Genomic DNA, 13,798 nt, shown 5'->3' with positions numbered 1-13,798 from the left:
CTGCGACGTTGGGCAAGAAACAAGCATTTACACTTTTTACAGGGGGTGGGGTAGCCCAGTGGTAAAAGCGTTCGCTCGGTACGCCGAAGGCCCGTGTTCGATTCCCAACGTTTTGCGAACACCAGGTATAATAACCGATTTTCAATTATCCATTCTTATGGTTTTCACCACCGTTTTGTCTTTTTTTTCTCTCAGTAGCATCTTCAGATACCATTATTCTCTTGTTTTCACGTAAAACTATTTCGAAATGTGTTTAAAATGTATCTGTAAGTTCGACTGTGGCTATTTTATGAGTATCCTTTGTCGTGTTTAGCGATATATACACACTTTCTAGAAATATAGATCACGACTGTGACACCTGGGCCATGGACCTCGCAATGGACAGGTCCACCAACCCCTTGTCTCGACAACACACAATCAACCAGTCTCAGAGCCCGAACACCTGATCCATTACTGTCAGCACTGGTGACATTCATCGGTTATTAGGGACCGATTCCAATTCCACTCCGGAAATCATGAAGGGTACCACATAAATAACACATATAGATATGCCATGAGTGAGAGAGTCGGCTTATGCCGCCCTGAACAGTATTCCAGTTGTATCCGTTTGTTAGGAAAGCCCGAAGAATGCATGTACACGTATTTTGCCTATTTGAACTCTGGCTATGATGTCGACAACCTACAAGCCTAACTGGGGCAAACAGGGATTATTGACATAGATACGGCGTTTCATATATCTATACTTCAGATAAACCCCCAGGGTGGTTATGATTTCAACCAGTCTTCAATAGGTAACCAACCGGACTGGACATGATTTCAACCAGTCTTCAACAGGTAACCAACCAGAGTGGGCATGATCAACCAGTCTTCAACAGGTAACCAACCAGACTGGACATGATTTCAACCTGTCTTCAACAGGTAACCAACCAGACTGGACATGATTTCAACCAGTCTTCAATGGGTAACAGACCAGACTCGACATGATTTCAACCAGTCTTCAACAGGTAACTAACCAGAGTGGGCATGATTTCAACCAGTTTTCAACAGATAACCAACCAGACTGGACATGATTTCAACCAGTTATCAACAGGTAACCAACCAGACTGGACATGATTTCAACCAGTTTTTCAACCAGGTCAACCAGTCTTCCAACCAACCAACTGGACATGATTTCAACCAGTCTTCAACAGGTAACCAACCAGACTGGACATGATTTCAACCAGTCTTCAACAGGTAACCAACCAGACTGGACATGATTTCAACCAGATTTCAACAGGTAACCAACCAGACTGGACATGATTTCAACCAGTCTTCGACAGGTAACCAACCAAACTGGACATGATTTCTACCAGTCTTCAATGGGTAACAGACCAGACTGGACATGATTTCAACCAGTCTTCAACAGGTAACCAACCAGACTGGACATGATTTCAACCAGTCTTCGACAGGTAACCAACCAAACTGGACATGATTTCAACCAGTCTTCAATAGGTAACCACCGGGAGCGGGCATGATTTCAACCAGTCTTCAACAGGTAACCAACCAGACTGGACATGATTTCAACCAGTCTTCAACAGGTAACCACCACTAATTTGTATGCCTTGCATCGCTATCAACAAAGTGTTACAGCACCATCAATCTCTTTCTGGGGAAAATAACACCCACAAATATGTATTCTGTTCCCTCGACATTAATACATATATAAGCGATGAGTGATGGTGGCATACCTAGCATAACCTTTTGAAACATACATTATTTCCTTTGGTGAAACTATGACAAATATCGACTGAGCAATAAGGAGCAGTTCATGTGCGGTATCTGCACCACCAAGAAGTCTTGTCCTACGTTAAACCTGAGTTTTGTGTCGCCTCTCCGTTTTTAATGTGAATCTGCTTTCCTGAACAGTTTGTTGCCAACCGTTCTGCAGTGCGCAGAAAAATCTTCCTTCTTTACATCAGGTTTGTGCAGCATTTTCAAGCCCTGCGGCATGTTTAATACAGCTTCCAATCAACTGTCTTTCGACGAACGTTTACGATGACGTCATATATCTCTTTTTCTATTATGATTTGTATTGGTTGAAAAGGATAGTCACGATGTAGCATACACAACATCAACGGGCTTAATCAGTCTCGATTTTATTTTGAAACAGGTTCCATTTTGCATGGAAGTCAAAATCGTAGTCTAGAAGATCACTGAAAATACGTGATTACAGGTATAAGGGAAAAGGGTATTACTGGACATACGCATGTCTATGTAATGAAGGGAAGTGTATGTTTATCTAAATATATTGGCAACGTTTAAATGTTCAATTGATTCTTTTTAGCAATTGAAAACGCCCATGCAGATTAGCTTCCAGTATGAACAATGGCAGGTGATTTGTCTGAAGTGCTTGACGCAAATATTCAGGTGTGTCATAATGCAGGGAAGAAACTACTTCATATACATCACATGGTTGTAACAATAATCAGTTATTGATGCTGAAACATATGGCATTTTCTACTTTTACCAACAATATTTGTAGACAAAAACATTCATTTACGATCAAGTTCTTGATGTGTCATTTCAATCATGTGTTATAAGAGAAATCTGAATAGCTACGAATGACATGAATGTCCTATTTGCCTTAAGGATACCGACATGATTGACAGTGTCTGAAGAAACGGATTTTGAAATGTCAACATGTAGAGTGAGTCCTACACTGTATGGAGACAACGTGTGTCAGGCTAGTCGAGGCAACCTTTGTGTATTAATGATGTTGCAATTAGTGTGAGACAGTTATGTACTAGTTTGTCATCTGACGGAGGTACTGTCGTAATAGCATATGTATACCTGGTATTCATAGCGACTTGATTTGGAAACTGTTGCCATGCTTGCAGTACGAATCACGGAAATCGAGTAGGAATGGCCCCATCAACACTATGATATCCTTACCTCTCCAGATACTTAGGTCAGACATTTAGGTACTTGATAACATTCTGGTCGGAAGCTGGAAGAAAATATAATTATAAAAAGAAAATTGTGTTTGTGAGAAAGTCAATTGAGTTGACGCCCTGTGTTCAGCTTAAGTTACATTTGTCTCATACATCTGTTCAACCAACAGCCCCAGTGATACTTCGAGTTGGGATTGTTAAAGTGATACATTTGTACATATTACATAGTAAAACGTGTACTTTACACCATGCATAATACAACATATGTTATATTTGGGATTACACTTTCTTTGTAAAATGGCATTGGGTATTTCATGCATAATACACTTTACACTTTTCAACCATAAGACGTTTCGAAAGCGTAACTAATACCTTGAATCCTCTCCTGAGAAAACGTACTATCATAAAGAGCATGCTCGATTGTACCTCGGAAGCTGTGAATTGTACACACCTGTTGGAATATTGGTGGAAATATTTTGTCACACTGGAACTTTATGCATATATGTAAGTATGAAACACATAAGGCGGACTCTCGTGTTTCCTTTACTGCAAGTTCAGATGGGTAAACCAGCGGAAGGCACTGATATCCTTTATTTTGTATTTGTGAACATTTACATTTAACATACATCTTACTGCACAATTGGGAGGTAGATAGGCCCGGTTCTACCAATCGGCTGGTCATGCCAAGCCCTGTGCATGTATATTGTGGTGCACATATATTTTATATAGTTAAATGTTTTGGCAAATGTCTTGGCTTTATGATGTTTCCTTCGAAATTCAAAGTAGAACTTTCATTCTATAACTTGCCTAGAGTCCTATGCCCAGAAGGCGGTGGCTCATGGGCCAATCTGGTGGAGTAATTATTTATAATTCTTCTGCTGGAGTATATCATCCAAGTATCCTTGGTGCTACAAGTCGGAAATCCACTTGTTTTTAGCATTGTCTATATGGTACTCCGTGGTGGGTGGGGAGCTTGGATGACGAAACAATATAACAACAACCATGGATTATCAAACCCCTAACAAAAAAAACAAACGTCCACTTGAAAACGATGATCAGCAACGTCCCTCCATATCTATCGATTATTGGCCACGATTTTTGGTTATCGAGACTCTCGACAAGACTCCATTATAACTAAACCCTTTTGCAATTTCTAAAGGTGTCTCTGGAATAGCAGGAGAAGTTAAAAACATAAAACGCTTGCGAGCAGGATCGCTGTTAATCGAATGTAACAGAAAGCAACAAGCAACCAACCTGCTATCAATTGATGTATTCATTGGAGTCCCGGTTCTGGTGTCAGCTCACAGAACGTTAAACACCAGCAAAGGTATTGTGAGAGATCGGCATCATCTATTTGCAGACATGACTGAGCTCGATATTGTATCCGAGATGAAAGACCAAGGAGTTTCATTCGTCAAAAGGTTTACAACCCGGAAAAATAATGAGATTATTCAAACAAACACTTACCTGTTTTCATTTTCTGCACCTCTTCCTCCAAAGTCAGTCAAGGCAGGTTATTGCAATCTAAACGTTGATGTATACATTCCAAACCCTCTGCGCTGCTTCAAGTGTCAGAAATACGGACATGGTGTGAATACTTGCACATTGTCTGTTACATGTGCTCACTGTGCTGAGAATACACATGTAACAGAAGATTGTGATAGTATTTCTAACAAATGTGCAAACTGTTCGGGACCTCATTCGTCTTTTTCTAAAGAATGTCCCATTTGGAAAACGCAAATGGAAATTAACAAAGTCAAATTTTCCAGAAACGTCAGTTTTGCAGAAGCCAAAAAAAATTGTACTGTCCTCTGAACTCACTGAGACTTACGCCTCTGTCACTAAAACTCCTGAATCGTCCTCAAAAGGAACTACTTCACCAGTAATCACTTCATCAAGCTCATGTCAGACTGACTTGACATGGGTGAATACAGAACATCCCAAATCTATCTTTCCTGAACAGTCCACTCAGACAACACCACCTTCTACGCAGCAAAACGTATCTCCTCCTTCTCAGTCTCGATCTCAGTGTGAAAAGAAGAATGAAAAACAAACAGTAAAATCGAAAACCAAAACAAGAACAGAATCTTCGAAACCAACTCGACCTCCTAAAGGGTCAGATGATAAGATCAAATTGTTTAATAGGTTTGGATCAATGGAGGATATGGAAGTGTCTGACACTATTCATTCCAGGGCACATAGCTTGTCGCCCTCAAAAACCGTGCGGGGTAGATCCCCAGTCAACCCACCAAAAAGATAATGTTTTCCAAAAATATAGTACAGTGGAATTGTAGAGGATTAAGGACAAGTTTTAATGATTGGTCCTTATTTCAAACTTTATGTACATCTAAACTAAGACCTGAATGTTTCAGTGATGTTGCTGATCCTATTGAGATGTTTTCTGACGTTTTAACTGTAATAGCTGATGAGTGTATACCAAAGTCCTCTACAACTCCACATGTGCGAAAGCCATGGTTTAATGCAGACTGTAAAAATGCTAGAAAAGCAAGGAAGAAGGCAGAGAAATATTTCCGCCATCACCCAACTGTCCATAACTTAAATAAATTCAAAATACTAAATGCGAAGGCGCGTCGTACCTTCAAGCAAACTAAACGTCAGTCTTGGCGAGACTATGTTTCAAAAATTAATTCACGAACACCTATGTCAAAAATATGGAATATGGTGCAAAGAATAAAAGGTAAAGGATCAAAATCTGGTGTTCATCATCTTAAGAATGGAAACACCATATTAACTGATAAATCTGACATAGCTAATAAATTAGGAGAAACTTTAGCTCAACATTCCTCCTCATCAAATTATACACCAAAATTTCTAAAATTTAAACAACAAGCTGAAAAAATGAAAATCAATTTTACGTCTGATAATGGTGAGGACTATAATGAGTTTTTTTCCATTCAAGAGCTACACACTGCCTTAGGGCAAGCTCATGATACTGCTACGGGTGCTGATGGTATTCATTATCAGTTACTTAAACATTTACCTGATTCTTGTTTAGAAACCCTGTTAAATATTTTTGATCAAATATGGACAACGGGTAATTTCCCTTCCTCGTGGCGGAATGCTGTCATTATTCCTATTCCAAAACCAGGCCGTGATCATACTGATCCTTCCAACTATAGGCCAATATCGCTTACTAGTTGCGTTTGCAAGACCATGGAAAGAATGGTCAATAACAGACTTGTATGGTACTTAGAAACTAATAATCTTATTACAAATATCCAGTGTGGGTTTAGGAAAAACAGAAGTACCATTGACCATTTAGTTAGATTAGAAACGTTTGTTAAGAATGCTATCGTAAATAACCAACATGCTGTATCTATATTTTTTGATCTCGAAAAAGCTTATGATACCACCTGGAAACATGGAATTTTGAAAGATCTTCATGAAATTGGTCTGAGAGGCCGTTTGCCTAATTTCATATCACAGTTTTTAACAGATCGACATTTCCAGGTACGTGTGGGTTCCACCTTGTCTGAATTGTATGAACAAGATCAAGGTGTCCCGCAAGGTAGCATATTATCTGTAACGTTGTTCAGTATCAAAATAAATAGTTTATCGAAAGTGTTAAATGACTCTGTTGATGGGTCATTATTTGTTGATGATTTTAATGTCTCATGTCGGGGTAAAAATATGCACACGATTGAGAGACAGTTGCAGCTCTGTCTCAATAAAATTAAAGATTGGTCCGAACGAAATGGCTTTAAGTTTTCTAAATCTAAAACTAACTGCATCCATTTCTGTCGTAAATATAAACCACACAAGGACCCATATTTACATCTATCGGGTATTCCCATTAAAGTAGTTAAGGAGGCTAAATTTTTGGGTATCATATTTGACCATCATCTTACGTTTTTACCTCATATTAAATATCTTAAGGCAAAATGTCTGAAGGCATTAGATATATTAAAAGTCGTCTCCAATGCCAAGTGGGGAGGTGATCAGTCGACCCTCCTTCACTTGTACAGAGCACTAATTCGTTCCAAACTTGATTATGGTTCGATCGTGTATGGTGGAGCCTGCAAAAGTAACTTAAATCTATTAGATTCTGTCCACCACCAAGGTCTAAGACTTTGTCTTGGATCCTTTAGAACCTCTCCCATTGATAGTCTATATGTTGAGGCCGATGAGCCATCTTTAACACTTCGCCGTATCAAATTGTCTTTACAATATGTCACAAAGTTATCTTCTAATGAATCCAATCCTGCTCACAACTGCGTTTTTCACCCTCTGTATGAGGATTTGTACAATAAAAAAACTGCTCTTGTTCCACCTCTTGGGATACGAATCCAACAATATGTTTCTGCTGCCGGCATTGAGTTGGAGAATATATCTCCTTCCCGTCTTCTTTCTTCTCCTCCTTGGCAAATGGTTAAGCCACACGTTGACCTAACATTAACTACATTTAAAAAATCAGAAACAAATGACTTACAGTATAAGCAAGAATTTAGTCAACTACGAAATAAATATAATACATACAAATCCTTGTTTACGGACGGGTCCAAGGACGGTGGCGCAGTGGCATGTGCCACTGTCATTGGGATCCCGAACAATATCTTCTAGAATACCGGATAACAGCTCTATATTTACCGCAGAAGCAAACGCCATCTTAACAGCTCTGAAATATATTCAAAGACATCCTAAACATAAACAATATATAATCTTTTCTGACTCTCTTTCTTGCCTTCAGGCTATTAAAAATCTCTCTCTTGCAAACATCCACTTTTAATTGAAATAATCGAATTATATAATGAACTTGCTACTGGCCAATGCGACATCGTCTTCTGTTGGTTGCCCAGCCACGTTGGCATTTCTGGGAACACAATGGCTGATCTTGTTGCCAAGGCGGCACTCAACAAATCTGTGACACCACTTCTTATTCCATATTCTGATTATAAAGCTGGCATTAGAACTTACATCCGTGATCTGATGCAGAAGAAGTGGGACACCCAAGTAGGTATTAATAAATTACATGAAATAAAACCCTATATTGGTTATACCTACTTGGGTTGTCAGTCCAGATTTGAAGAGGTCATCATGCGACGATGTCGTATTGGCCACACTAGATACACGCATGCGTACCTATTGAAAGGTGAGGATCCTCCGTTTTGTATCCCTTGTGATGAGAGGACCACGGTCAAGCATGTCCTGCTTGACTGTGTTGAATTCTCCATCATAAGGGATAAATACTTCAACGTGAAAACAGTTAAGGATCTTTTTACTACTGTTAATTCTCATTTAATTATTGGATATTTAAAAGAAATTGACTTAATGAATGAATTTTAAATAATATGCTGTGTACATATCTGTATTTTAATTATTGGTAGATTTGATTAGTAACTTAGATTGTTGGTGGCTGTACCCTCAAAGGGGGTTGAAGTAGCGTAAAATTATTGTCCTCCTGAGAGGGTACGTAAGTCCCAAAACATTTCTAGTGCATTTAAGTATACCAGGTGTTTTAATCGTAGTATTTTTGTCATTTTAATGCATGGCTAATTCTCGGTATAAACGCCAACAGCTGAACGGATGGTGTAAATCCAGCTAGGGCCCATGCAGGTAGCAAAAGTAATATAAGTCCCCATGGCTCCTAGTATGGTGATCTACCTTCAGTTGTTGGCGATCTATAGCCCATTTTTACATTGTATTGTCTTCTTTCATTGGAATATTTTAGCTTTGTATGCTAGTTTTGTATTCATATCTGTGATTGTCTAGTATTTTTACTGTCCTTCGTCGGCAGGTTTTTATAGTATCTATATATATATTCTATTTCTGAATGTCAAATGTTCTCGTCACGATATGGCTGAAATATTGCCGATGTGACGTTAAATACTAACTCACTCACTCACTCACTTACTGCACAATTACGTCTGTAGTTTCACGGCATAAATATGTGTTTAATAGTATCCATGGTCAATAAATACTGACCGCGGATTTATCAACTTGCGTCATCCTGTCAGAAGATGTGTTTGGTTGATTCATTGGAGAAATATACCAGAAGATATGGTTGTTACACAGATCCATTGCCAGTGATCATGTGGTCTGTTACATGAGATCCAGTTCATACCGTGTTGTATGAAATGTTTGTTGATGACGTTATTTTCATGTCTGATCGAGTGTCTGATTCTAGATGACTACTGTTCAACATGGAAGTTAAATGTCAACCTATTAAAAACAAGATTATTATTTTTCGTAAGGTTGGAAATTCTAAACAATGTGAAAAAAGACATTTTCGCAATGTAATTGTAGAAGTTGTTTCAGAAATAAGTAAGTACCTGGGACTATTGGTGACTCCATAATTAAATTTAACAAGAGAAGTATGACATTTGGTGTTAAATAGGAAAGGGCATTTGTATTTTTTTAATTAGTTTGGATATATGAAAAAGTCCCACTCGGAACTTTTTTCAAAATATGTGATTCAAAAATTAAACCCATACTTCTTTACGGATGCGAAATATGGGGACATCAAAGAACAGAGGTGCTAGAGAGGGGCCAGTTTCTCGCATGTAAACACTATCTTGGTACCGGCATTAACACTCCTAATGTGACAGCCCTTGGGGAATGGGGCCATACCCATTGTTTAAAGATAGTTCGGTGATATGCATTGAATAAATATTGGCCAAAAGTACTTGACCTAATCGACTTCCGCGTAAGGTTTACGAAATGTTCGTTTATCTTGATTCGGTAGGAAGACATAATTGGGCAAGTAATGTTAGACATATCACATTCAGTTCAGGTCTTGGTTATGCTTGGCTCTATTAAGACGTTGGATGTATAGTAGCATTTTTTAAACCAGATGAAAGATATGTAGACCCACGAATGGACAAATATATTAGCATCTATACCTAGATATGAATGTTATGCAAGTTTTAAGATTAGCCTTGTAGCAGAGAAATATGTAATAGATTTGCATCCGACGTTGCTCGTGTTCGAGTTAGATGTACTAGGTTAACTATTGATGCGAGAGACATCATAAAATCAATATAATCTAAAGTCTGAAATATTATGTACATATTGTAATTTCAACAATATCGAAGATCTGTACCATTTCACCCTTATATGTCCATCCTGAAAAGAACATTCAAAAGAAATACATACCAAGACAACCCTACCACATCCAATACACCCATATCCCATGCCTACCCTACCACAACCCCTACACCCATATCCCATCCCGACCCTACCACAACCCCTACACCCACATCCCACCCCTACCCTACCACAACCCCTACACCCATATCCCACCCCTACCCTACCACAACCCCTACACCCATATCCCATCCCGACCCTACCACAACCCTTACACCCATATCCCACCCCTACCCTACCACAACCCCTACACCCATATCCTATCCCTACCCTACCACAACCCTATGCCTTCAAGAGTAGAAATGAAATGTGAATCTTTTGTTTACTTGATCCTATACTGTACCATATGCACTTCATGTATATGGGCCATAAATAAACATTTGAATTTGAAACTAAGTCTTGAAAATCTACATTCCTTAAACCAACACAATTCACCATAGCTGGCAGCACAAGATACCAGAGGACAGTCTCTTGGAACGTTATCTTTCACATCGAAAGGTCTATTACCTAAATATAAATCCGCCATTAACAGCTTGAAAAGCAAAGGACTCCTATTAATGTTACAGAAGAATTGATCGTCTAATCGCAATGCCGTCTGCATTTCTACGTTTTCCTGTCGGAGAACGCTATTCTGTAATTAAGCTGCAGACGATCTTCGGATCTATAATGTGATATTTAGGACCATTAGGTATAAATCGTCTGTTACATAAATCAGCAGCGACAAACCATATATCCATGATGATAAAGAAGCTGCTGTCTCCTTTGTACAATTTCTTATTATGCATAAACCATGTGCTTATTACTATCAAACATTGAAAACGTCGGGAAACGTCGTTTTAACCACTGATGGTTCCATCAGAAACATCTTCAAAGACAAGGTAAGTATTCACCTAAAAAAGGAACACAGGTAAAAAAGGCAGTTTCATTGGACATCTCTTCTGAAACTGATGCGTCTAATCTGGAAACGTCCTCCTCGTGTTATCCATGGGGGCCTTGAACGTTGTTATCTTATGATCAAACCACTTTTGAGCAAGAGTCGCATTACGCTGTTCGAAAACTTCTTGTTAGGAGTATGGTCGATTATACCTGAAACGTTGTAACATGTAGACACCGAATTCGGCATGGATGGAAGGATGACTATTGGAAGAATAACATAAATCGTCAACATTAGAAAATATTTATACATTCAGTTAATGGCAAATAGCCGTGAAAATAATATGAATGAATAATATAACATAGAGAGAGGATAGGATAACATGTGAGTCAGTTAAATGATATATGATATAATAGACACATAAAATGAGATAAAATTGTATTGACATTGTAAAAACGTTTCTTAGAATGAGACCCAGTTCCATGCATTTTTCATTATGTTGCATATTTGAAACTGCGGTCAAATATTAATCAAAATCGCTTATCTTGATGAAGTTTCTTTCAAAGAAATACTTATTCAATCTTGTTGGTTGTAAAGTATCTCCATATTCCCAAGTTCTGCATTGATAGTCGATTGACAAAGGCGACGCCATGTTTGTTTGTAAACTCTGGAAGTAGTACCAAGCCATTATATAATAAATACGAAATTATGTACTTTAAGGTATGAATTATTGCATAATACGTTAAAAGTCAACATAATGCAGGTTATAGGGAGAGCTCATACAGGAATCTAATAAGCTACGACTAGAACATTTATTTACATTTGTGTTTACATACTGTCGTTGTGTCGAACTGAAAACTGGGTCCCTGCGTATTCCTTAATCATTTATCATTTGTCGTGGCGCTACACAAGGAAACTAAAAGTCCTGCTGATTGTTATAGGTATGGATGAAGTAAGGTGGCATATGGCAATGTTTTGGGACAACACTTCCACTAACTGCAAAATTGTTTACAGCTGACAAAGTGTGGCTGCGAAACTCAATGTTGTTATCGATTCGGTCAACGGTCACAGCTTTGTACAGTTTAGTCTCTGTGAGACAGCTTAGTCTCTGAATATATACTAGTACATAACTTTCAAAGTAGAAAACGAACCCATTAAAATTGAAAAGGAACCCAGGGAGACCAGAGATTCAACCTGAGGGACTTGCTTCATTTAGGGCTTTGGCATTCTAGATAGTGCTAGGCAGTAGGGAAAATAATGTGGTTCAGGGACTGTGAGACAGACTAAGTCAAAGGTTGCGTGGTCATTCTGTATGAAAAGGATGAATTCTGAAACAATTCAAAGAATAACCATAAAACGATTTCCAAAAATGAAAATACATAAATGTATTACATATGATCTTGTTTAAATATCAGTTTACACGGATTAGGACTTGTTAAAATCCATTCTGTTTTGATGAAACGACATTAAATACCTGCAATATCATTATCTTGAAACAACTGGCCTCCATTTTGAATTTCCACGAGGCTAAAGGACGTTTTCAAGTCTAGTAGTCATGCCGGTTTGTATTCTTGTAGCACAAGGATAATGACCTCTTGGCAATCTGCTAAGCAAGTATTGAATTGCCCTACTGATTGTATTTTGTCTGGCTCACATTACCCTGTAGATATCGTTTGCGTTTTTGCGAGGTTGATATCACAGTAAAAAAACAGACAGAAAACAAAAGGACAGAACATTTCCATGTATTCACTAACGTTTCTGCCCGTCAGAGGAATCACTATATTTCTGTTTTCTGTCTTCTTTCAACAGTAAGACGTGGGTGGCATTATAACTGGATAATGTGTGAGTGAATGTGTACACGATTACTACAATTCCAATACAAGGGTCGCACGACAAGCTAAAACAATGTCTGGATCACATGACGAATTGATACAATCTATTATGTGACAAGTTTGTACAGCATGACAGATTAGTACGGTGTTGTAGGGTCATGCTCACGAAAGCAGGATGTGAATATGTTGGATACTGTTTTCAATACCATCGTTTTAGGATGCCATATTTTTTTACCCTTCATGGAACGATCAGAAACCCAGTATGTCCAGAAGACGGTATCTTTGCTGTTAAACCACTGGAAAAACATCTAAAGCAAATTTCCAACATTGTCGGGAATGGATAACCGTTACTCTTTTAGATCACAGGTTATCCCCAACGGCGGCATCTTCCATAGGCAACCTCCGAGGTCAAATAATGAATTACGTGCTACTGCCGGCGTACAAACGACTTTCTATCGGTGTGCTACCACCGTACATACGACGTTCTATCGGCTTGATATCGGGTGCTACCGGCGTGCTAACGTTGCTCTATCTGCGAACTAACGACGTTCTAACGGCGTTCTACAGGCATACTAACGACGTTCTAACGGCGTGCAACCGGTGTACAAACAACGTTCTATCGGTGTGGTACCGGCGTACTAACGACGTTCTATCGGCATACTACCGGTGTACCAACGACGTTCTATCGGCGTGATAACGGCGTGCTACAGGCATACTAACGAAGTTCTATCGGCGTGCTACCGGCGTTTAAACGACGTTCTATCGGCGTGGTACTGGCATACTAACGATGTTTTATCGGCGTGCTACCGGCATATAAACAACGTTCTATCGGCGTGGTACTGCCATACTAACGACGTTCTATCGACTTGATAACGGCATGCTAAAGGCATACTAACGACGTCCCATCGGCGTGCTACCGGCGGATAAACGGCGTTCTATCGGCGTGGTACTGGCATACTTACGACGTCCCATCGGCGTGCTACCGGCATATAAACAACGTTCTATCGGCGTGGTACCGGCGTACTAACGACGTTCTATCGGCATACTACCGGTGTACC

This window comes from Haliotis rubra, unplaced genomic scaffold, assembly GCF_003918875.1.
Source record: "Haliotis rubra isolate DU_JTF1 unplaced genomic scaffold, ASM391887v1 Scf66, whole genome shotgun sequence".
NCBI lineage: Eukaryota > Metazoa > Mollusca > Gastropoda > Lepetellida > Haliotidae > Haliotis > Haliotis rubra.
Note: the sequence above shows the minus strand (reverse complement) of the source record.